The sequence below is a fragment of the Acipenser ruthenus genome, chromosome 8, assembly GCF_902713425.1.
Source record: "Acipenser ruthenus chromosome 8, fAciRut3.2 maternal haplotype, whole genome shotgun sequence".
NCBI classification, from domain to species: Eukaryota; Metazoa; Chordata; class Actinopteri; order Acipenseriformes; family Acipenseridae; genus Acipenser; species Acipenser ruthenus.
Window position 1 is genome coordinate 44084185 of NC_081196.1, and position 26789 is coordinate 44110973.

Below are 26789 nucleotides of genomic sequence, written 5' to 3' on the forward strand. Positions count from 1 at the left end.
AATGCACAGACGTGAAAAACTACTTTTATGAAACTATTTTGTAAGGTGAAGTAGAAGATTGAATGACAACTTCAAAACAGTTAACATAAGCAAACACAATGCAATAAATCATATGGTTGTAAATGATGCAATTAATCACAAGGTGTATGGCCCTATGTGTACCTGTGGCACATTACAGGCTTGGTCTACAATGCCAGCCTATCTGCCACTGACTGGCTGAGCACACTATTACGTTATTTGGCACTGTAATTGCAAATGCCAGAGAAGCCATGGGCTTTGTAAACATTATCCACTAATTAATAAGACAAAAAACAAAAAATACACAATTTCTAGTTAAATAAACAATCTTTATAAAAAAAGCACAAGTGATTTAAACTGTTTGTTCATGACAAACGTATTAGCACCTTAAAAATTATAACTAATCAAACAAAAATGTATTCATTGATTCAAAACCATTACACTGTAACTAAGCTGCATTATAAAGTAAATAGTCAGACAAATATTTCCAACATTTGTTGAAGAAGAACGTTTTGGCAACACAGCAGATGAGAAAATCACTGGTTGCAAACTACAACAAAGGCAATGAGTACAGAACAGTCTTGAAATGATATGGAATACCAAAGTGCACAACCAGAGCAATAATCAAGAAGTACCATTATTGTTCTATGCTTGGTCAGTTCTGACTTGTGGCTGATAGTGGAAAACAAAGGCTCCATATTGTGACATCTGAAAGATATCAGTCAATACAGACAAAACGTTATGAGACCATACCGTCAAGCTTCTTTAGCCTGTCCACTTTTTTATTTCTTTTTTTTTATAGCTTTCTCCAATGTTATGGCCCGCTAGCAACACTCATATTATTTGCAATTTCAGTCCTTTCCATCCGCTTTCAGGAAAATGTTACACGGTTGTTGATTTTACAAACACCACATCTCCTTATGAATTTCTCTGTCTCGGTATCTGTAAGCTGTAGCTCTGCTAGTATTATCCTTTCTTTTTATCTCTGTTTTGGCAGATGACACTGATTTCCCTGTCCTTGGTGTCTCCAAACACAGCCCACAATTTCTCTTAATAATTAGTCTCATTATATTTTGTTTTTTTAAATGTGTCACATGTGTTCAAACAGATGTAATGCATTGGCATTGTGTTATTTCTTTTTTTTTTTTTATCGACAAAAATCTTATCTTTTGATAATCATTTACCTTAAGGACTGTTAATCAATTCTCCTTTATTATCCATTTTCTTACAGTAGGTTTCTTATTAACATTATTTCTGTTCTTTTTTTTAACTGCAGTTATTTATTTTCATTTCTTTGTATTAATTGTGATTGCAAATATTTCAGATACACTACAGATGAACTGTTGCATCCTGGTCCCTCTGCTGTAGGTCACCTGGTCTGATTACAGCTAGATCATCGGAGTGAATACACCTACGATCATTGGAGTGAGAACTACAAAATATGAAATGATCAGGTACCAGCAGACATCTTCATCTATTGACTTGTCTCCTGAAAAATCTACATGTTCCAAATGGAAGTATATAAATGCAAACAAAACAGAGCATTCAACAGAAAGACAAGGGAACCAGAAATACTATTGCTAGTTCTCATAAGGAAAATATAATATAAAACCTTGTTTAGCATTCAGTTTACACCAGGAACATTTGCATCTTCCAAGGCTTTGATTAGAATGATTCCTCTGCTGGCTGCTGGCTGCTGGCATTTTGGAGCGATGTGTAATGTATGGTTTTTGACGCCATCAATTCCACCATGTAAAAAAAAAAAAAAGTTATAAGCAAATTATAACAGTCTTGTTTTTATATACCCTACATATCTGGTGGCAATTTGTTGTGATTTTTGAATTTTCACTGTTTGTACATTTGTGAAAATGTTAGCAGATTTCAACCCAATGACAAGACAAGAAAGCAATCACACAATAGTAATGTTTCTATATTAATTAATCCGGGCTGCATTATGAATTAATCATTCGCTCCTGAACCTATTACTCTCACATAAATATTACAGATGGATCATATTCAATATTTCAAAAGGGCTCATAAGTCAAGTGAGCACACCTTTTTTTGGGTTGGTAAAGCATACAGGTAGCCTTATTGCATTAGTGAAAACCTCTTATTGCATTAGTGAAAACCTCTTATTGCATCAGTGAAAACCTCTTATATTAGTGAAAACCTCTTGTTGCATTAGTGGAAACCTCTTATTGCATTAGTGAAAACATCATATTGCATTAGTGAAAACCTCTTATTGCATTAGTGAAAACCTCTTATTTATTGCATCAGTGAAAACCTCTTATATTAGTGAAAACCTCTTATTGCATTAGTGAAAACCTCATATTGCATTAGTGAAAACCTCTTATTGCATTAGTGAAAACCTCTTATTTATTGCATCAGTGAAAACCTCTTATTGCATTAGTGAAAACCTCTTATTTATTGCATCAGTGAAAACCTCTTATATTAGTGAAAACCTCTTATTGCATCAGTGAAAACCTTAAAACATGCATTACTTGCTGTTACTGTCAACTGAGCTGTATGTTTTCCCTGCAATATCCTTTTCAACAGAATCACCCTTACTTTGGTGTTTCTTGGTCATTAATCAACTGTGTGGAATGAAACTGAAATGATTCCCCTGCAAAGGTTGTAGAAATGCATCTCAAACCAGAACTCTTTGTAGATACTCCCAAATGGTAGAAGAGCAAAGCAAAGCAGTGAATGGAGCTTGTAATTGACAAGGTAATCTGCCTCCGTAGGAGTGATCAGTCAACGAGGCGTATCACTACTGTGTTTTGGGTCTCTATTGGTATTGGCTACTTAGTAATCAACCTACTGCACTAACACAGTGCCAATCAGTACAATTGCTCAGTGTGTCCTTAGAGACTGCAAAAAGATCCTTTCTGATGTCGCTGTGTCAACATGCCATTGGAGCATCCAATGGGTTCTGCACAAGCATATGAGGCCTGTAGGAAAGCCTGGTGATATGAATGGTCAATTGAAGTGGTGAAAAGCACAAATTACTTTTGATGGTCCTTCTTACAGATTTAACCAGTTCACATCTAACCGACACAAGTGGTACAAGGCTGGCAAGTGATTCAGCTTGTAAGTGTGTGTCAAACATGATGGTTATATGGCATGATGGTGTGGGTGGGAAAATGGAGGCAGAACTAAGCATGTGTTCATTGAAAGAGAGACAGGCATTTTCATTCTAGACACCAGTCAACTGCCTTTGTTTAACTTGGTTTCTCCAGCAGCATGATTTTGCAACCTGTCACACCACCAGAATGGTCAATTTATAGAAGGCAAATAACAAATCACACAGACAATACTGCCCTCTACAAAATCCAATAAACCCTACCATTTTAAATCCCAATAAAAACAAATGTGCACATTATTATGGCAGTAATATTTTTTGCAAGAAATACAGTCAAACCTTGAGGTAAGGAATGAGACACCAATACAGTCAGTAATGAAAAAAAAACCCATAAAAAACCTGTAGTATACTTACAACATAAATCACGAGTGTACTTATGACATGAGCAGTTGTGTCAGCTAGAACTTTCTTTGACTTTAACAAATGCAATTGACGGTAGAGGAGGCCCTACTGTAACTTTTAACTTTGTTGAGTTGGTTAACAAATAAAACAAATCTTTCAAATGGCCCTTCAACTCGTAAAACCTACATAATAAAGCAACAATCATTAGTAGGCTACTTACACAGGTCAGTAGTTACTGACGTGTGCATTCCCACCATTTCCTGTTGGTTTTTAACCCAGGGACATGTCATGGGACAGATGAATGAGAGTTAATAACAAGCAATATAGTGCTAATGTATGGCAAGCCACATTATCATTTAGAGATATCTCAGATTAATGATATCTCTAAATAGTTTAAGATATCTCTAAATCATTTCCAGATCTCTCTAAATATTTGAAGATAAATATTGAAATGTTTCCCAGATATCTTACAATAGATTTATAAATAAGATACCTTTAAATTATTTTAAGATCAGAAATTGATATAGAGATATTTTGAAGATGTTTTCCAGATATCTTGAAATAGATGTATAAATAAATCAATCTGTAATTCATCTGTAAATCAATTAGAGACATCTAAAAATGAAAAGAGATATCAAATTGATTTACAGATATCTTTAAATAATATGTAGATATCTGTAAACCATTTCGATTGTGCTAGCATGGTATGCCAAACTGTCATTTAGAGATATTGTTAAATCATTTTGAGATAGCTTTAAATGGACAATAAGTCATTTAGAGATGTCTTTAAATGGTTTAGAGATCTTTAAAAACCTTACACTTTATTTAAAGATGTCTAAAAGATTACAATGGTAAAAGATTACATTCCCAGTTCATCTCAATTTTTAAATAAGTTAAATTATATGGGTAATGGGAGTCAAACACAAACTCCAGGCATCTGTACTTGGCCATACAGAGACGTGACCATAAACTTGCAATATTTAAAATAATGAGTGTGCGAAGCCACAAGCCACGCCCACAGCCTGATACGCACCTCAGATTTCTGAATGAGAGTAGGCGTAAAGTAAGCGCGGAGCCAGCGCGTAAATAAATTAAGTAACGCGCTTGAGTCAGAATAGACCCCTTACTGTCAAAAAGCGGTGAAACCTTTGTAACCTTGACATTATCAATGTCTCACACTTCATTATATAAAAAAAGTCCTTATGTCTTCAACACAGTACGAATTTATGCATATAAATATATCCAGTGCTCTTTGTACCGCCCGCACTTTGTCGAATTAATGCAATTCAATGTATTATCACCTTACACGTGCGAAATGATCAGTAATGAAACGGCCCGCTAACAAAATAATTAAGTACAAAATGATGAATTTTCTTAAACATGCACTTATCTATCTAAAACAATGTACCATTCTGGTCAGCATAGTGATACCCACTCGTCCTTGCTCTTGCACGGATTTTCTCTTAAGGTTATTCTGTGACACTTCTGACGTTAACCAGAAACTGATATCTAATTGGTCAGCGAGTATCATACCCCCAATGTGAAAGGTTACCATACAGAAACAGTGGTCAGGCAGCAATGGCGAGCTATTGAGTCACTTTAGCTCTGCACAGAGTTCTGCTAACGGTGAAAAACGATTACTGTACTAACATAGGCTAGAGACAACAAATTGTTATTATAGTACTCATAAACTGAAATAAAGCAGTATGCACAGGTTACTTTATACACTGGAATAATGTTGTTCAAGTCCTTGGTGCCAGTGATTTCAGTGAAAAGACAAACTTGACAGTTCAGAACTGTAGGCATTTTTACATGGTGACCGCCTTTTGTCCTCCTCATGGGAAATAACTTCTTCACATTTTCCATCTTAAATAAAATACGCATTTTCTTCAATGTGAATCGTGTGCATTTCGTAGGTGCTTTATATTTCCAAAAGAATACCATTGTTTATTCGCAGAACAATTAAAATATAGCTAATAGTATTCGTTTCCAGTGTTGGTGTATGCATCGTATTGTTGGACTTTAAAACTAAACTGCACCGTTCAATCAAATAATAACACCGCATGCAGTTTATGAATGACATCTATGAGTATTACAGTTGCACTTTCCTGTTGGAGTTCGCACTTCGATGTGTAGCCAAAGACAAAACACATCTGGAAAATGAATATCCTAGACTGCCTGCTGTAACATTTGCAGAATGTTGCTTTTGAAATCAGAATGGTGTACTGCAGAGTGGCAGTGGTTTAAGGCACGGAGTTTACAAGCAGTTGCTTTTGTGTCAGTTCACAGCTGATTTGCAGATTGTGTTTCTATTGCACAAATGATGCCTGGAATTGGACAAGTTAGCTACCTGTGCCAAGTGCAGTAGTTTTGCCGGTCCAAATTGGTGTGTCCTGAAAAAAAAAAACCCTTCTTTGAAACTGCAATAGTGCACCGTTTATTAATTGCATATTAAAGTAACCAAATAGCACACACCTTTTAAAATCAAAAGGCTCAATTTGTTTAGTCAGTCATATTATAACATCTGTATGCAGTGAACTGACTACACTGTTTTGAAAAACTGACTGCCTGTACAGCTGCAAACATTTGACACCATTTATTTATTGCTAGTGAAGATACGATTGGAACCAACATGAAGTGCATATTGTATAGTTTGTAATATCAAAGGTCATACAAAGTTACCGAGTTCAGCTTTATACACAAGTTTATTGTTTTAGTTATCATCAGAACAGTTCACCCAGTAGTGTGGCTATTCTTTTGGCTGTCTAAATCTATGTCATGGAAACTTAGGTTGCTTTAGGCTTTTGATTTAGCTGGTAATGAATTCTGTCATCCTTTTGATGAAATTTCATGAACAAGAAGTTATTCCACAATCGGTAAATATAGGTTTAAAACATACCTTTTTTATTAAGTGCATTTATTTAATTGGGTTAGTTAACATTGTAATTGTTTATGGTATTATTACCAAGTCAACCAATGACCAGGTTAATTTAAAACTGAAAATCTGACACGGCTGCAATAATCTTCATGAGCTCTTAATTCAGTTTTCTTTTTTAGCATGTCTCTTTCAGGTCAAGGTGGTGCATCATTGCATCTCGAACACAGTGCTCAACTGTTTACGATCCTAGCGAAAAGGTCTTTTTTCAATATTATTGTTCAGTGTTATAGCACTATTGTATTTACCTTAAATACAATCCTACCCTGCCTTTCCAGGTGGGATACACAACCAGATGTGCCTTTCACCTGATTTACAGGGAGGCATTATTTGATCAAAATAAAACTGCCTACTGTACTTTCTACATTCTCTGTCTCAACTGTGACCCCCATGTTGTTGGTTTATAAAATCAAGCATAACTTTTATGAAATCAAACACAATGTGCAGAGGATTAAGACACAAGGACTTACCTTGTATTCCACATATTGTCAAAGTAATGTACCGTTCATGTACCATTTAATTGCCTCTACACTGAGTGGAGTGGAGTCCATTATAACTTCTATGTCATTTTCAAAATCATTCTTCTCTATTTCAATCCATATGTATTACCTTCCTTTTAATGCCCTTCAGTAACAGGGACAGTGAATGCTAGGGCGTTGAAACAAAGTACAAATAATTGGTGGTTGAAATAATCTTTTTTTTCTGTGCTCGTAAGTTTATTTCACCTTTTTTTCACAGACATTTGACAAGATTCTCATTGCAAACAGAGGAGAGATCGCCTGCCGGGTAAGTGCTCTTTAACTTAAAAAAAAACTCTCAGTCAGAAAAACTAGATTCAAACTTGGTGTAAATGGTGTACTGATGAAGGCATTCGCTGAAACGTGTGTCTGATTTAGGGGTGGGTTTGATCAACCTGTACCTCTCTGGGATAAACCACGTCTGTATCTTACAGTACAGCAATGGGGATTCTGTATATTTCTCTGTTACTCTGTTACAGGTCATTAAAACATGTAAGAAGATGGGCATCAAAACAGTTGCAGTACACAGTGATGTTGACTCCAGTGTTGTAAGTACCTTTTTATTCCAATTCAAGGGTAAATATTATCTCTTTACCGAGGTAACCACTGGAGAGTATTCTGAGACTTCCACTTCATCAGCCAATGTATTTTCTTTGGGCACCATGTGTAGCAATCCACCTCAGTTATTATTATTATTATTATTATTATTATTATTATTATTATTATTATTATTATTATTATTATTAACCTCAACTCTATGGCCAACAACTGGTAAACCCAAAATCTTTAAAAGCTAGTGGGCTGTGAAGCACAAATTTGAACACCCAGCCCTGAAAACCTGGTAACTCTTATTAAACCCCTAAGAACCACTAATGCTTATGGTCAGCGCGCTTTAGCCCTTCATGCAGCTTCATCATCGCCTGACATATATCAACAGCTGCGAAATACACAGCTGTATTCTGTGATTCTTAAGGTCAAGTGTACTGCACAAGGAAAATTAGCCCTTTTGTATAATTATTTTTACACAGCTGTTTCAATCAAAGCCTCATCTCATAGACCTTTTTGAGGTAGTGGCTTTCCATTTGCAACATTAGATGAACCCTCAATATTAAATGTATTGGTAGCCTTGACTTTGACCTTTGATCTAACATGTCTGTCATTATTTCTATTTCTGGAATATAGATTTTTAGTAGAGCTGTCAATCGATTAAAATTTTTGATTGGTTAATTTCTGCGCCTTAGTTGATTAATCGGTAGATTAATCCGTGCACATTTTTAATAAAGGTAATGATATTATAGCAGCTGTCCTGCATAGTAATACCAAAAAATCAATATAATCTAAAAAAAAAAAAAAAAAAGCAGCAGCCCAATGGTAATTTGGTCTTTTTAAAAGCATTTTTATTATTATTTTTATTTTAGTAAATGTAACACATTTTCACAGAACATCGGTTGTTTACATAGCTACGTACTTGGCTTCCTTCTGTACATCTGAATCTAGCAGAACCTGAGGCACCGAAAAGATTAAGCCGTTCGGAATTTTGTTACAGTGAGGTACCTGAGAATACTGTGGTTGTTAAGTGATTGCTTAACATGCTGTCATAGTCAGACATCAGAGAAAGTACCTATTTGAAGAATTGGTGTCTTCATGATCAGTTCAGGTATTTCTGCTGTATACCATTTTTTTAATTTGTAAAAAGCAATTTGAAATATTACTTTGACGTTCTCAGTATAATTCTCAATAACTGTCTTTATTATAAGCAATATCGCGTGAAATTCAACTATGCTTTTTTTTCTTTTAAATTCAGCTATGTTTACACACCATACCCTAGCATATTTATGTCCCACCTCTGCTCACTCATGATTGGACAGCTGTAAAACAATGGCAGATATTTGGCTTTCCCATTGGTTAAACTCCCAATTATGTCCTGCTTCTGATCACTCATGATTGGACACCTGTATAACAAGGGGCAGATCTTGACTCTCCCATTGGTTAAACCTACTAAAGACCTTCGTTGTTTATGTCCCGCCTCTGTTCACTTATGATTGGACTGCCGAGGAGAAAATGTAGATCTTCTATTGGTTGATTTTATTTTATATACAAAAAATATAAAAGCACGATTTAAATAATAATAAAAATAAAAACAATCTGCGATCAACTCTTTAGTTGATTAATCGGCCTGATTTATCTATTAATCGGATCAGCCCTCATTTTTAGATATTTCTTACAGGGCTGTATTCTACAATTTTCTCAGTTATTATTATTATTATTATTATTATTATTATTATTATTATTATTATTATTATTATTTATTTCTTAGCAGTTAAGTTCTAGTTGTGATGTTGATTAGTACAAATAACCCTTTTCACTGCCGCATTGCTTTAACCTCTGGCCATATTAAAGATACAGGTCTTATCCACATATTCATTTAACCTCATGATTATAAATCATACCATCAGATGCCACTACACTTAAATCTATAGTTTACCGTTAAATTACAGATTGTGATTAAAATTGTTTTTTTTAAATTTATTTTTGTATCCCTTTTACTGCCACCTGTTATATTCTAAAAGTGAACTTGTTTTACACAATGATTAACACCAAAAAAATCACATGACTTGATTTTGTATGGAACAGGGGTTTCCAAATGTAAACAAAGCAAGGCTGGTCAGTAAAAGTGGTTGAGATTGACTGCGGATAAAAAAATAAACATTTCAGATGCCATCACCAAGTGTATTCAATAAGAGCACATGCAGTATATCTATTGTATCAAGCTAAATTCCTGATTTATTCATACATTGGCTACGCATCTCTCAATGTTAATAACGAGAGAGGCGTAACTAATGGTTGTATAAGAATTAACTTTCCAGAATTCACTTTTAAATAAACAATTATAGATGAAACATCTATATAGGTGCTAGGTGGTGGCTTTCAGTTTTATATACGTCTAATCCATCTGATCCCATCAAAACCACTTTTCACTGATCAGAGAAGTGTGTTTACTTTCCAAATCACCTCCCATTGGTAAGCAAGCGACACAGTGCTAAAGTTGAACTGACAGCAGGGAATGACCACAATTGAATTGGGGGCAGCACACAAGTAAATGCAGGGCACTGTGACCTGTTGTCCTCTGTTCAAACATAGAAAGTGCTTACAGCCCTGATGGAAGATGGAAAGCTGCTTCATCTTTGCAGTGAACGCTTGGATTGTCTTGGATTTACTGCTTATTCCATGCTTAAGATGAACACTGGGGTGAAGCACACCCAACAATGATTTGCAATGTATAGATAGTTCAAGATAGAATGGGATTATTTGAAAACAGTTTTACACAAACAGTCTAACACAATCAAAAAAAAAAGTTTAACACAATCAAAGCCATCCTAAACCTACACAATTTGTGTTGCGAGCTGAATCTTACACACGTGGCCTATACCCCCCCCCCCCCCCTCCCCCCCATTGAAATCTTTGATACCTGGGGTATATTGTACTCCTACCCTGAGGACTCGGTAATGGGATTGAGTGGTATCTTGCGTGAGTGCTTGTGGATGATTGACAATTAGGTGATGCGAGTCATCATTTATCAGGATATTATCATGCTTACCCTTGATAATTTCCCCTTGCTGTTGGGGGAGGTGGTGGGGACAGATAAGACTTTGTGATGTCAAAGTAATTAGTGTTTGTTGGTTTTCAGCTGAACAAACTGGAAGCTAATGATTAGGTACATGAAGATGGAATGCATCAAACTGCACAGAGATGCAGTATATCTCCGGTTAGCTGATCAAGACTTCATAGCCGTGGCTTGAACCACTTATTCATACCAGCGCTATTCATTTTATCTGCCCTTCTTAGTTAAAACATATTATGATTAATGGCAAAACGCCCACACGGTATAAAATAGTCACATTGCCTAGCCAAAGGTTTTCTTAACCTTGTGATACTTTGAACTTCTTGCTGGAAGTTTCTGTGGCTGCAGAGATTAGTAACATCTGATTTTTCAGTTGATGGTCATTCTGAATGTGTACTCTTCACAGAAGAATAGTGCTTTTCTTTGACAGCCGGATAGCTCCTGTGTAGGCTCACACACACCCTTGCTCTGCTTTGCTCAGACTGAACACTGGTCTGCAGCTTCCACGAGACTTTAATTTGCCTGACTCTTATAAGTGCACTAGTCAGAGCTGCTGGCTAATTCCTCACAGGCCTTACCTCAAAGAATGATCCAGGAGCTCTCAACTTGCAGAAAGGTCAGGGGAGTGCACTTATAATATAAATGCATTTTAAGTCAAAGAAAATAAATGAGACTCGAGAGTTTTAATTGAGTATAAAAATATACTTTTGTAACAATTCTTTTTTTTTTGCTGTGTATTTAGTATTTGTTTGTTTAATGTTGGCTCCCACCATTCTCCCCCCTCCAAGAAGTTGACAATTAATGGTTCAGTCCTTTGCTGTCAGTGAATCAGAAACAGACACAAATGTAAAAGGAATGCATATGTGCTGTTGCTGTGCCAAATGACTAATTCAGTTGAAGTTAGACTTGGAAGCAGCAGATAACTATTTTTTTTTTAAACAAAATCCAGGACTTTAAAAAAGGAAAGACAAACACACTTGTCATAGCTGTATCTACAAGGCACACCTCAGACTCCCTTGCCACTTGGAAGACTTTTTTCTCCTTGTACGTTCAATGTGATCTTTAGTGAATTGTTAATTTATAACTTGTAAACATGAAAAATAGTATATGTATTAGTAGGTAGTTAGTACATTAAAAAGGAAGTGACTAGAAGTTCAACTAAAGAAAGTTTACTCTATATCTAACATTTTACCTTTACACAAAAGGGTTGATGCTGGGTCCCTTCCCAGCATCAAAATGTCAGAACACAAGGTCTTTCTGCGTTTTTGTGGGTGTGCTGTTTATTTATGTATTTTTTTTTTATTTGCATTTACATTTGAAGCTAAAAAGGTGTATTGAACATAAATTCCTCAGTGCAAGAGTGCCATATCAGACAAATCATTTTTTATTTTTTTTATTTTTTATTTTTTTGTTTATCATAAATAAAATACTAGCAATTATTGTGTCTTGAGTATTGTATTTTTATTTGAACATTTCAGAATTGACTGTGGTGCATTATAAACAAAATCATTTGACAGTAATGATCCTACAGTGAAGATATTTGAATTTAGGGTGGAGGTAATATATCAGTTTTTTTTGTAGCACACATTTTTGTTGCCTTGGACTCAGATCATGTGCCACTGATATGGTATTATACATTCTCCTTGTTCTGTGTTTGCTCAGGCTTGTGTCTTCTTTTTGGCTATGAATTGAGATACCTTTGAATTGCTTGTGGGTCAAAGGTGGGATGTAAGCAGATGGGATTTGTGAAATCTCATCGGCATGTCGTTGGGAGACCTTAAAAATGGAAAGAGGCTCTTGCTTTTGCTGAGGTAGCCTTCAGTGTACATCAGGTTGCTTCCAGGAATATTTTTTCTTAACCAGTCCATGATGTTTCACCTGTTTAAGAGCTTACAGCGCTTGACAGTATCTCGACAGAAAGAATGTGCACTAAAAAGGCAATTGAAGCACCTTTGTTTGTGTGCTTTTGTAACTGACCTTGTAAGGGCTTGATGTTTTGAAGTTAAATGGAGATCATCCAGCATTCTCTTAAAAATAGTTTGCTGAAGCATGTAAGGTGGACAAACTTCTCGTTAGCTCACAGGAACAAGGTCTCTACAGTAAAATAATATACAGTAAAATAAACATCTAGACAGAGGTGTGTGTGCATGTGTTAAATATTTTCTTTTATTATATAAATTAAAAAGCTGCAGTTTATCGGAGAGCGTGGAGGGGGGATTGCTGAGGCTGGTAATTGTTATTGTTTTGGACTAGAGAACACGCAGCCCGTTAAGAATATGTCCGCATTTATCTTTGTCTGTAGAGATTCTATATTTTTAATTGAAGAGCCTGCGGTATGGTGGTAGGAAGCTAAGGGGAATTATTAAGCATTAGCTATCTTCCATTTGGGAATTGTGTACTAATCAAGGAGCCAGTGCGTTAGCTCTGGGGATGATGAGAATTATGACGATTATGACATGTTAGCACATGTCTGTAGGCCAAGTGGACAGGCGATGAGTTAATCAAGGGGTGTATTAAATGGCTCCCATGCTGGTTCCTAACTACCCCCAGACTGCATGTCACACTGACTGTATAGAAAACTTAAGTGATTAGGTTCAGGCTGATTTTGTGTTTTTGGAGTTTGAATTATTCATCCCTCCCACCCTCTCTTGTTTAAGCAGAGCAGGCTAAAACATTGACCTCCAAGTAACCCAGTGTTACCAGTCATGCTGGCCCTTACACTCATTTCAGTGAATGCGTTTCACTAGGCAGCAGAACACTGGGATGCGTTTTCATTTTCAATTAAATGGTGGAAAGAAAGCAGCTCTAGTTACAATCTAGTTACACCTCTTCTGTCTCTAGATAAGCAGAAATCTACTGAATAGTACAAAACTTGCATTTCTTAAATTTCACTCATTTTATTATATGTCCATGTTTTGTTTTTAGTTAAGTGAGAATAACAAACCCCTTTAACTGTGGCCTTAGGCAGAACAAAGACCTATTCAAAGAGTCTCTTGTTAACGATATCTGCCACCTTGTATTAAGCAGACACATTCAGCCCTAAGTCACGTAAAACATCACATATAGATTGATTATAATTTGAATATGTTATTTCAGATATTGACATGCAAGAACATGCTGGTGAAATTACTGCAATAACTTATTTTAAGTATTTATTATCTTTTTTTCTTCAATAGCTAATAAAGTCACATTCCCTGCTGATGGAAAATTGGCAGTTTACCTCAAACTCCGGGGGGTTTAACAATCAGCCCTTAAAAAAGCTTTGACAGTTTAACCTGCTGGGCTCAGGGCACCCAGGGGAGATTCTTAGTTGAAGCTTTGAATACGATGCTGCTTTCCACCAAAAGATAATAGATTTTGTTACCAGCCACATTAGTTTAACCCTTACAGAGTATGAAAATATTGAGTACAAGCTTTGACTGGTATTCTTTCTATGTGAGTTAAGAGCTAACGTTATATATAGGACATACTAATGTGTTTAACAGCCATTTACAAAACAACTACAAATATAGTCATGTGACCAAATGTTTAGGTCAAATGCCTGGTTTAACCGAATGGATAACATGGATACTTCTGTTTGATGTAATCAGCTTCATCAAAAAAAACATGCATTAATGTTAGTGGGCAATTTGCCTGCAAGATTCCCATAATGTAAAATACAGGCCTGTATCACTGAAAATCTTTAGACGCACATGCTAGCACATCCAGTGCACTCTGTGATGAATTCCACAGTATTTAATAGTAGTATTATATACAGTTCCGTGAAAAAGTATTTGCCCCCTGTCTGATTTTCTGCATTTTTGCACATTTTTCACATTGTATTTGGTCAGATTTTTTTGTGGGTTGTTGTAGTAGTATATGGAGGAAGTCTGAGAGAAAAAATGGCACCAAAGTTTGGTGCTTCTTTCATTTGTTTGATGTGCAAGGTAATCAAACATGCAATCTTCAGGTGTGAAAAAGTTCTTGCCCCCCCCCCCCCCCCCCCAGTTAACTCAACCCAATTAAAGGGATAATTAGGGTCAGCTGTCTTTGGTTAACAACCAGGCCTGATCAGTCTATAAAGGGTTACAAAACCATTTCTAAGGCTCTGGGGCTCCACTGAACCACAGTAAGAGCCATATTGTCCAAATGGGGAAAGTTTGGGACAGTAGTGAATCTTCCCAGGAGTGGCCATCCTGCCAAAATCTCTCCAAGAGCAAGGCATAAATCGTCCAGGAAGTCACAAAGAACCATAGAACAACATCCAGAGATCTGCAGGCCTCTCTCGTCTTGGCTAAGGTCAGTGTTCATGACTCCACCATCAGATAGACACTGGGCAAAAATGGGATTCATGGCAGAGTAGCAAGGCGGAAACCATTGCTCACTAAGAACATGAATGCTCGTCTCAAGTTTGCCAAAAAGCACCTGGATGATCCTCAAGAGTTCTGGAACAATGTTCTATGGATAGATGAGTCAAAAGTGGAACGACATGGGCCCTGTTATGTCTGGCAAAAACCAAAAACTGCATTCCACAGATAGTGTCATGGTTTGGGGATGCTGTGCTGCATCAGGACCTGGACGCCTTGCCGTCATTGAAGGAACCATGAATTCTGCTCTGTATCAGAGAATTCTACAGGAGAACGTCAGGCCATCCATCCGTGAGCTGAAGCTGAAGCACAGCTGGGTCATGCAGCAAGACAATGATCCAAAACACACAAGCAAGTCTACATCAGAATGGTTGAAGAACAAGAAATTTAAAGTTTTGGAATGGCCTAGTCAAAGTCCAGACCTAAACCCCATTGAGATGTTGTGGCAGGACCTGAAACGTACAGTTCATGCTCGAAAACCCACAAATGTCACTGAGTTGAAGCAGTTCTGCATGGAGGAGTGGGCCAAAATTCCTCCACAGCGCTGTGAGAGACTAATCAATAACTACAGGAAGCGTTTGGTTGCAGTTATTGTTGCTAAAGGTGGCGTAACCAGTTATTGAGTCTAAGGGGGCGATTACTTTTTCACACGGGGGCATTGGGTGTTGCATAACTTTCTTTAATAAATAAATGAAAAATGTATCACATTTTTGTGTTATTTGTTCACTCAGGGTCCCTTTTATCTAATATTAGGTTTTGGTTGAAGATCTGATAACATTCAGTGTCAAAAATATGCAAAAATGCAGAAAATCAGACAGGGGGCAAATACTTTTTCACGGCACTGTACATATAACATACTATGGCCCAACTGAAAATATTTCATAAGATATTTCATAATTCTTTGCAAGGTAGCCAACTTCGCAGTTTTATCCAAAGGAACTTACAGAGACTTGGGGGTGAACTATGCATCACGACTGAGTCACTTAGGACCTCAGTTTTACGTCTCATCCGAAGGATAAAACTGGTAAAAAGTACCAGTTCATACCCAATGGCAGACCATGTTTTATTGTGCAATAAGTAGCATCTTTAACATTTTTGCAGTTACAGAAATGGCACCGAAAAACAAACCATTTAAAAAAAAAACGTTTAGAATAGGAGAGACAAACATTAGGAGAAACAATACAAAAAAACCTAATAACTAAAGTCCCTTTCACACTGGCTACCTGGGTCACAATCCGGTGTAGTGTGGAACCACATACCTGGGTCGTACCCAGGTTGACCTGAGTCACAGCGACCCGCCTCACGATGTGGTTCGACATGCTGTGACCCGGGTCGAGCAAGACAAAATGCATGACGGACGTTCGTAAGCCAACGAAATAATAAACTGCCACGCTTGCATGAAGGTTTGACTTCCGCAAGGAACATTTCTGTTTATTCTATTTAGCCAAATTTTTGTTGATTTGAGACACCGCATGATCCAGATTGCAGCAGAGATGAAAAAACATTTTCTCAAATCAACATTTGGGCCAACGGTTCAATCCAGAGAAGCTTGGATGGAAGGACAGCACCTCACGGTCGGTCAGCTAGTCATTGATGGCTATTGCTATGTCGGTAGGGGATGAACAGATGTATGAATCAACTGCTGCAGAGGACCAGTGCCCCATGCTCCTCGACCGGCCGGAGATTGATGTTGGCTCTTGATCTGAAAAGATTGGGGAGGAAGCCGGTTCTGGAGACGAAAGTGGCGAAACCATCCTATGTGTTAGTTAATACGGGATCGATCAGCGGTTTGCTACTATCATGTCTGATTGGAATGGAAAAGGTGAACTCACATTCAGAGATTTGGGTTTCACAACTCCAGTCATTCTCTTAATAGTGGAACTCCTTAACTCATAATCAAGACAGATTTCCAGTCTCGTACCACATCTCTCACCATGTATTAAAGTTTGTAGTATTTGAAAGGATGAGCGGACATACGACTAGATTGCTGAGGAAGTCAAGCGGAAATGGCTGCCACAGTCTGAGTATTGGAGGCAAGCTGGAGCGTTGGGAGCTCTGGAGGAGGGCAGTTGCAGATTTACACAGTAAACTAAAGCAACTTTTGCCTGCTGCAACAGTAAGCAGATCTGAAGAGGAAGCCGAGATCTGCTGTAGTAAGGAGCGATTAAGTAGAGGGCAGGAGCAGGGCAGAGTTCTGAGGAAGTAAACGATGAAGTGCTGTCAGTAGTGTGCTGTGGCCTAGCTGTAGAAAGCAGAGATCTGCTGAAGCAGTTATATGTACTAGTGAATGGTGAACTGCCATCGGTAGTGTGCAGTGGCCTGCTGTAGAGCGCAGAGATCTGCTGAATGTGGATATTGGACTTTGAGTGTTAAGGCGGTTTAGATGGAGCCGAAGATAGGGCTGGCTTCGGGCTGAGATGAAGAATGCGAAGATCTGAGGCCGCTGCATAACCTCAGGAAAGAATGCATTGCTCTGAGGCTGCTGTGTAGCGGATATAAAAGTTACAATAAATGTTGAACAACATACTATTGCTTCCAGCCGGAATGTTGATGTTGTTGTCATGCAGGGTTTTTTAAAAGTTAGATCTCCGTAATCCCGGGGCAGCAGGTCTGGTTGTTGGGAGAAGCTGCATTAGAAGTAGACGGTACTGAGTTTCCAACAGCGAACGAATGAGATATTGTTGAGGAGAATCCGGCAGGGAGGTTTCCTGATCTGAATAGGAGTCGGTTCATGCTGAAAATTAAGAGTTTTAAATTTTGCGCAGAGAACAGATCGCAGTGTATGCAAGAAAGCGAAACGCTAGACAGAGAAGGAGTGTGAGATTGGGGTTAAATAGGAGGTTAATGATGATAGACATTAATTAATTAATCAGCCCAGCTACCACCCCCCGAATTTCGCACACAGAGACTAACATAAAAAATAAAGTAAGAAGAGCTGTGTCAATCATGTTCAAAAAGTGCTTTGGGACATTTTACCATCCGTATAGCCGATAAAACCTTTAACAGCACTTGTGCACACTGTGCTGGGTTGTAGGTACAGCGCTTTCATATAATCCCAGTAGGAAGCTATTGCCCCAAAGGCCTAAGAAGTGACGGTCCATGGGTTAAAACTATTGTCCACTGTCAGTCACTACTTTAACCTGAGGGAAGTAGTTTATAACACAACAAATCTTCAGCCCATATCTGCTATGTTAAATCAAGCTTATGTGTACGTTTTACAGTGATTTGTGAAGATTCTCCTAATATTTCTCTCCTAGTATTTCTCAATGTCATTTCTAATGTCAGATAGTCTTATCTGTCAAAATCCCTGGAAAGCTTGTATTGATGTCTTTATTTACCTGTATTTTATGTACATTTTTTTCAGAAGCTTCAAACACCAACATTTCGCAAAAATTGTAGGTGTTCACATTATTTTCTGTGTTCCAAATTGGTTTGAGAACAAAAAACGACAACCATGTTTCTGTTAATGTTTTTTAAATGCTGAATCAGGAAATGTTATATATAACAAGAAATAAAAAAATAATAACATCTTTAGGACATTAGTAAAACTGCCTTGCTTCACATTTGACATTTTGAAAACCCACGTTAAGGTGACAACAATATACAATATACATGTATCACATTGTACTGTGCTGCAGTATTTATGACTCTTAGTTATTTAGAAAAAATGTGTTGAAGTAGTTTTTCTACATTTGACTCCTAATTGTTTATACAAGAAGTGCTACACCCTGGCACTGGGGCGACTGGGCATTTCTGGGATAATGTTCCTCACCTCCCTCCAAATGGAAGAGCTTAATAGCCAAACAAGACACCTTTTGACTTTTAGAGGTCTTTGAACAACATCGCTGCTTCCTAGTCTTTGCTCTAATATAAACGGTACAGATCGAAACATTTGTTAGGAGATACAAGGAGCAGTTGCCTTCCAGTTGTGAAAAGGGTCATCCATTGTTTCAAATGCCTTAGCTTTGCTTTTTGTCAAAGTTTAAGGTAGGGCTATGACTCTTGAGCCATATGTAGCTCATTGAGTTCCACAGTATGAATCTTTTGATTTAGACAGACATGAAGGATCCCATTCAAGGCTTTTAATGGGATTGCTCACTACATGGGAAATCGACAATCTTTGGTATAAGCGTGTAGTCAATAGGCTGTAAAACTGATCTTGTGTTAAAACATGACGTGACGCGTTTAATGATCGCAGACATACTGAAGCTATGTCTTTGTGCAGTTTGGTTAAACCTCTCTCTCTTTTTTTAATTTCTTTGCTACTGTTCAGTCAGCTATTTAGCTTGAGTAAACTAAACTTGTTTTATGTTACATTCTTTCTTATTTTCAGTTAGTAATATATATCATTTTTTACAGCTCTTTAAGAACTCCCTGATCATCCATTGCATAAAATCCATTGCATAAAAATATTGTATAATACGGTTTAATATTCATGCAATGGCTCTGCTCACTATCAAGCCATCGTAGTTTAATGTTTCAGTTTAAATACTTTTGGTACTGACAGTTTTACAATTTGAAAATGATTCTAAATCACTCTTACTGAAGATTAAACAGTTGTTTATAAATATCACAATACAAAAATACATTATAAAGTAGTTTTTCCACTATGAGATTATTGTCCTCCTTATATTTCTTTATCACAAACCTGTGAACGTGTATGCTAATAACAAAAAAAACCATATTAAGCTAGCAACTCCATATTTTCAGTGTTACTCCTTGGGCAAAATCTAATGGCACCCTATTTTTGACAAGTGATCTAATATGGCTGCCATATTGAGGCCACTGTTTTCTTTCCAAATGATAACGCTAGGAGGTGTTGGCTTCATGCTCGGTACATAGCTGCATTCTTTGATTCTTTCTTTTCTATTATAATTATGGTGCAAGAAAGTGAACCCTCTTGTGAAAATTGTTGACCATGACTGTACACTTTCAGGTATTGTCCTAATGTTTGGTTCACAGCTGTGTTCTTTAATTTTCTTAGTTCTGTTCCATTACTGGTGTTGTCCAGTAAAATAAACCCTTTCACTGCTTTGACATAGTGTGCTCTATGTATAAAGGTTGTTCGTATAACGGGGTTTAGGGACGAAGTCGTAACACTGTTATTTCGTTTTTAGCTCGCCTGTGCTGTATAAAAATGTCTTGCTTCAGTAGCAGCTGGCGTAAGAAGTTGCGAAGGATTACTAAACAGTTAATATGGATGTTCATTATACACCTGCTGGCTTTATTGGAATATATCACGTTAAGCAAAATTGAGCCACGTGATTGACATATACAATTTAGCTTCCAAGTTCGTATTGTATTGCCGTGAGTTTTCAAATACCGTGGCCTCCCCAAAGGATTTTATTCAAGTACAACAAAGATTACAAATGTTGCAGATAACGTGAAAAAAAGAGGAAAAAATAAAACTTAAATTTAGTCAAGAGGAGATTGATGTACTGGTTGAAGAAATTGAATATTTTGTTTCTGCCTGTTAACACTGTAGGTATCTTGGTGACAAAAGCATTAAGCAGAAAACATTCTGCTGCCAAAACACACTGTTTATTATTTGCCAGGAGAGAATAATAGCCGACACATACAGTAATATAAGCCTGATACATATATAGACATGCGTGGGCACATGTGCAAATAAATAAAAAAAGATATACAACATGTCCGCTATTTTTAATTCTCTGCAAAGCACCACAGTGTAAGAAGTCACAAGTAATCAAAATACAAAACGAAATAAACAAAACCTCCAACACAAGCGGAAATGATTAGGCTACATATGAAGAGGATATGAACCGATGAACATTTATAAGAACATAAGAACATAAGAAAGTTTACAAACGAGAGGAGGCCATTCAGCCCATCTTGCTTGTTTGGTTGTTAGTAGCTTATTGATCCCAGAATCTCATCAAGCAGCTTCTTGAAGGATCCCAGGGTGTCAGCTTCAACAACATTACTGGGGGGTGGTTCCAGACCCTCACAATTCTCTGTGTAAAAAAGTGCCTCCTATTTTCTGTTCTGAATGCCCCTTTATCTAATCTCCATTTGTGACCCCTGGTCCTTGTTTCTTTTTTCAGGTCAAAGTAGTCCCCTGGGTTGATATTGTCTATACCTTTTAGGATTTTGAATGTTTGAATCAGATCGCCGCGTAGTCTTCTTTGTTCAAGACTGAATATATTCAATTATTTTAGCCTGTCTGCATACGACATGCCTTTTAAACCCGGGATAATTCTGGTTGCTCTTCTTTGCACTCTTTCTAGAGCAGCAATATCCTTTTTGTAATGAGGTGACCAGAACTGAACACAATATTCTAGGTGAGGTCTTACTAATGCATTGTAGAGTTTTAACATTACTTCCCTTGACTTAAATTCAACACTTCTCACAATATATCCGAGCATCTTGTTAGCCTTTTTTATAGCTTCCCCACATTGTCTAGATGAAGACATTTCTGAGTCAACATAAACTCCTAGGTCTTTTTCATAGATTCCTTCTTCAATTTCAGTTTCTCCCATATGATATTTATAATGCACATTTTTATTGCCTGCATGCAATACTTTACACTTTTCTCTATTAAATGTCATTTGCCATGTGTCTGCCCAGTTCTGAATGCTGTCTAGATCATTTTGAATGACCTTTGCTGCTGCAACAGTGTTTGCCACGCCTTCTGTTTTTGTGTCGTCTGCAAATTTAACGAGTTTGCTTACTATACCAGAATCTAAATCATTAATGTAGATTAGGAATAGCAGAGGACTTAATACTGATCCCTGTGGTACACCACTGGTTACCTCACTCCATTTTGAGGTTTCTCCTCTAATCAGTACTTTCTGTTTTCTACCTGTTAACCACTCCCTAATCCATGTGCATGCATTTCCTTGAATCCCTACTGCGTTCAGTTTGAGAATTAATCTTTTATGCGGGACTTTGTCAAAAGCTTTCTGGAAATCTAAATAGACCATGTCGTATGCTTTGCAGTTATCCATTTTCAATGTTGCATCCTCAAAAAAGTCAAGTAGGTTAGTTAGACACGATCTCCCTTTCCTAAAACCATGCTGGCTGTCTCCCAGGATATTGTTACCATGTAGGTAATTTTCCATTTTGGATCTTATTATAGTTTCCATAAGTTTACATATAATAAAAGTCAGGCTTATTGGTCTGTAGTTACCTGGTTCGGTTTTGTCACCCTTTTTGTGGATCGGTATTACGTTTGCTATTTTCCAGTCTGTCGGTACAACCCCTGTGTCAAGAGACTGTTGCATGATCTTGGTTAGCGGTTTGGAAATAACTTCTTTCATTTCTTTGAGTACTATTGGGAGGATCTCATCCGGCCCAGGGGATTTGTTTATTTTAAGAGCTCCTAGTCCCTTTAACACTTCTGCCTCTGTTATGCTAAAGTTATTTAAAACTGGATAGGAACAGGTTGACATGTCGGGCATGTTGTCCGTGTCCTCCTTTGTAAAAACCTGTGAAAAGTAATCAATTAATATATTTGCTATTTTTTTTTCTTCATCTATGATTTTGCCATTTGTGTCTCTTAGACATTTAACCTCCTCTTTGAATGTTCTCTTGCTGTTATAATATTTGAAAAATATTTTGGAGTTGGTTTTATGTCCAACGTAAGTAAATAATCTAGTATTTAAATGACATTTATGAACAATGCATATTAAATGAAGTGCTGACGGACACGGAAGTATAATTTTTTTATGAGTATACGCAACAGCAAAGACCATACGAAACAGGAAACCTCATTTATACCGTCCGTAACCTAAATGAAACAGGTAAGTACCATGAAAATAGGTATTTGCTATTAAAAGAACGTTTATACATACAGCCCATCTTCGTAGTTGGTGCATTCAGCACCCGTTTATCCGTCTCTCGTTTATCTGTACAGTAACAGATTGATTCTATTATAAGATACAACATATGATCATCACATCTTTGTTATGCTAGCAGTATATTGCATGTTATTAACCGTCATCTATCAGTCTCAAGACATGCTCCTTGGTTAAAAACAAGCAGTACGCGCTGGGAATGCTACTGTAATTACTGAACTGTGCAGAAACTACTGAACTGTTGAAGCAACCTACTGATGTTTTTGTTGGTTTATTATGTAGGTTTTACAAGATGAAATGCCGGTCTAAAGATTATTTTGCATTTAACTAAATGAAAAACAGTAATGTATCGTTGCCGATATTGTTTTTGATAAAGTAAAAGCAAGTGCAAGCTGACTGTACTGCTCATATCATAAGTACACTCACGATTTATATTGGAAGTGTAATAGTCTTTTATTATATATATTTTTTGTTTTGCAAACTGTAGGTTTACTGTGAAATGTAATTTTAAATACAGTACAGAACAATACTTTGAATGTTTTTTTTTTTTTCTTTCCCAGTACTGTAGCTTAAATTACAGTATAAACGGTGTGCATGTTATTGTAAATGTAATGTTGTTTGGAAATTACATTTTCATACAAAAGGTATGTGCTTTTTCTTTTTCTGGGTCAGCATTGTAATCTAGTGGACTTTTAATGAAACAGTCACTCCCTTTTATCCTATTGAACCTGTAATGGGAGGGTACAGATACATGAGTGCTGACTGAACACAGCTGTATTCTATGATTCTCTCAATGATGTTCCACTTCATTAACACTAACTGTTTCAGCTGTATTCTATGATTCTCTCAATGACATTCCACTTCATTAACATTAGCTGTTTCAGTGCCACATTGTTTTAATGATGGAGTTATTTTTTAATATTAATTTTACTTAATCTTTATGACTTTCCCCTGAGATCGGATTGTTCACACAAACTGCAATTTGTAGGTTAATATGCGGTTAAGAAAGGGTAAAGCTGTATTTGGTTTGTTGAATAGTTTTGGTATTATATGCTCTTAATTTTCATTTAAAGCAATTGGCTGACAAACTCCCCTTTTGAAACGAGAGTCAGAGCCCAAGGGGTGGCTTATATGTTTTTTTTTTATATATACATTTATAATCTTGGTAAAGTCAGATTTTAAAAGCCTGCATGCCTCTGTGTTGTACGTTATTTATTTCCTTCTATAAATTACACCCTGTTTTCTTTTAAACTGGTTGAGAAGAACTTGCTCTTTTCCTTTCCATGCTATTTAGTTTATTTAGCATGTTTAGCAGTCCAGAAAGGGGGAGCCCAAGCATGCTTTATTCCTATGACTGAATTTCTTCTTAGAAAATGTCCTTGTGGATAGTTAACAACTTCAGACCACAACACTATTAACAGTATGTGCTTTGTATTGGCCATGGATTGAATAGCAGGGGATATCCTCCAGGTCAGGACTGAGGTGGAAACCCCAAAATGAATACTGTAGAAGGCCCAAATTATTTAACAAAACAGTAAAAGAAAGGGCGTCTGAACATGTACGGGAGGCATTGTTTTACATTTGACATGCTGGATTTTTAAAAAATTATTTTAAAAAGTGAAAGTTCAATTTGTGACATATTTCAGCACCTTAAACAAAAAACAAAACAAAACGGTGAACAACTGGCCCATAAACACCTTTCCTTTCCCACAGTGTTTATTCAGTTGCTGACAGTAATTCCCAAGAATGTCTCCCCCGAGTGCAATTGTCTGTCACTTAATTATCTGAAGTTCTATCACCACTTACATATAAGGTGTGTAAGTGCGTCTGTGTGTTAGTGTTAGACGAAGGGTGGCTGTATAGTAAAAAGAATATTTAAATTCCTATTTTTGTATTTCACTTAAATTATATGAAACAGTAAGATTTATTTTTTTCAAAATCTGTATACATTTATGTAGAATATATCATTTTTTTTTTATTTCTAAGCATTAAAGCACGTTTTTTTTCTAACATGTAGTCGTCGCCAATTATTTTTATTATTTTCTCCCAATTTAGAATATGCAATTATTTTTAGGCTCAGCTCACCGCTACCACCCCAGCGCTGACTCGGGAGGGGCGAAGACGAACACACGCTGTCCTCCGAAGCATGTGCCGTTAGTCACCCACTTTTTTTAAATTTTTTTTTTACACACTGCAGACTCACCATGCAGCCACTCAGAGCTACAGCGTCGGAGGACAACGCAGCTCTGGGCAGCTTACAGGCAAGCCCGCAGGTGCCCGTCCAGACCACAGGGGTTGCTGGTGCGCGGTGAGTCGAGGACACACTGGCCGACCTAAGCCCTCCCCCCACCCCCACCTACCTGGTGCTTAGCCAATTGTGCGCCGCCCCCTGGGAGCTCCCGTCCACGATCGGCAATGGAATAACCTGGACTCGAAACAGCGACATCAGAGCGTGGAGATAGGATGCGTTACTCAGGAGCCCCTGCATTAAAGCATTTTTAATAGAAGCTGCAAACAAAGCTAGCACATTTCTCTGCGTTATTGTAGTATTAAAATATTGCATTAGGTCAAAAACCCAAATGCTTACAATTATCAATATTTTGTTATGTAGGAAACAGAAAAATATATAACTACAGTTTACTTGTTATAAATACATACATTAATACAAAATTAAAACAAAGCAAATAGTGAAGATCGAGTCATTTAAATTGATCATATATTTTCTGGTTCAAGTGAATTGATATTGAACTCTTTGGACACAGCTTAATTTGTGCACAGCTCCGACCTGATGCTGTGCAGGGAGAATTGGTGCATCCCTTCTTTCAATTCTCTCTAATTATCCCCATCTTCCTGGGGTGCCAAGCCAGACACAAATATTGGTTCTTCAATATGAATATATAAACTATGTTAGTTACGCACATAACAGATTTGGTTTCCCTCTATCAATTCACTTACTGTTTGCAGTTCAAGTAATGGACACTTTATCATTATGTCCGGCAACTTTATTTACACAAGAAATAATAAGCAGAACACAACCTTGTCAGCCTAACACACTTAATTAGGGAACCGCTGCAGTGAAGCTAGCTGAGGGATGAGAGCGTAAAACAAGAAAAGGCTTGTAAAGGTTTTCTCTTTTAGTAAGTCATTTACAGGTTAAAATGTGGTAGTTCACATTTTAACATATCGTTTTTTTTTTAAGATGTGATTGTTTAATACAGTAGATTTTTTAATTTTTTTTTTTTTTACAGCAAGCATCTGTTATTTCTGTCTCATCAGGTCCATGTGAAAATGGCGGACGAGGCTGTCTGTGTTGGCCCAGCTCCCACCAACAAAAGCTACCTCAACACTGATGCCATCATGGAGGCCATTAGGAAAACTGGAGCCCAAGCTGTGAGTCTGAATGTGCTGGCGTTGGGATGCAGTAACGGCTTAAAAATACCCAAATCTCAACCCCATAGAAAGCCAGGATTTTAAAGAAAGAGAGCAATAGAGAGAACATGTTTTTTTTCTGTTCAGTTTTAGTTCATGTCGCACGAGTTTTAATGCGGCCAAAATTGGGACTGAAAAAAATCAAAGGCTTTGTAGCATCTGGCAGCCCTGGTGGCTGATCGTGCAGGTGGCTGCTGGATTCAGCTTTCACACCAGGGAACAGCTCCAATCCATTTCCAAATTTGCTTGAAAAAAAAAGAACAAGTTACATTTATTTTTTAGTCATTAACCCTTTGGAAGCTGAAGTAGGTGTCAGCAGAAGTCTGATTTGTAATTGCTTCACATAAAGACTTGCAATCCAGGTGTATGTGCTGGATAGGTTGGGATTGAAGGGGTGTGTATATTATAGGATATGTGGAAAACATTTAACAAAGAAAATCAGGGAGTCATTTGTAGTGCTTTACGGATTAAAACCTTCAGTGCGGGACAAAAGCATCATCAACTTCTCAAGATTATTTATGTATTTATTTATTTATTTATTTATTTATTTATTTATTTATTTTCTTTCTTTTTCTTTTAAGAAAGCAAAAAAAAAAGTCCCCTTAAATTAAATTGGATGA

At 37.1% G+C, this 26789-nt stretch overlaps 1 pseudogene; it reads left to right on the forward strand.

Moving 5' to 3' along the window:
• The first annotated feature begins 6321 nt into the window (after nucleotides 1-6321).
• LOC117406733 (propionyl-CoA carboxylase alpha chain, mitochondrial-like) overlaps nucleotides 6322-26789 on the forward strand; it is a 169988-nt pseudogene continuing 149520 nt past the window's right edge.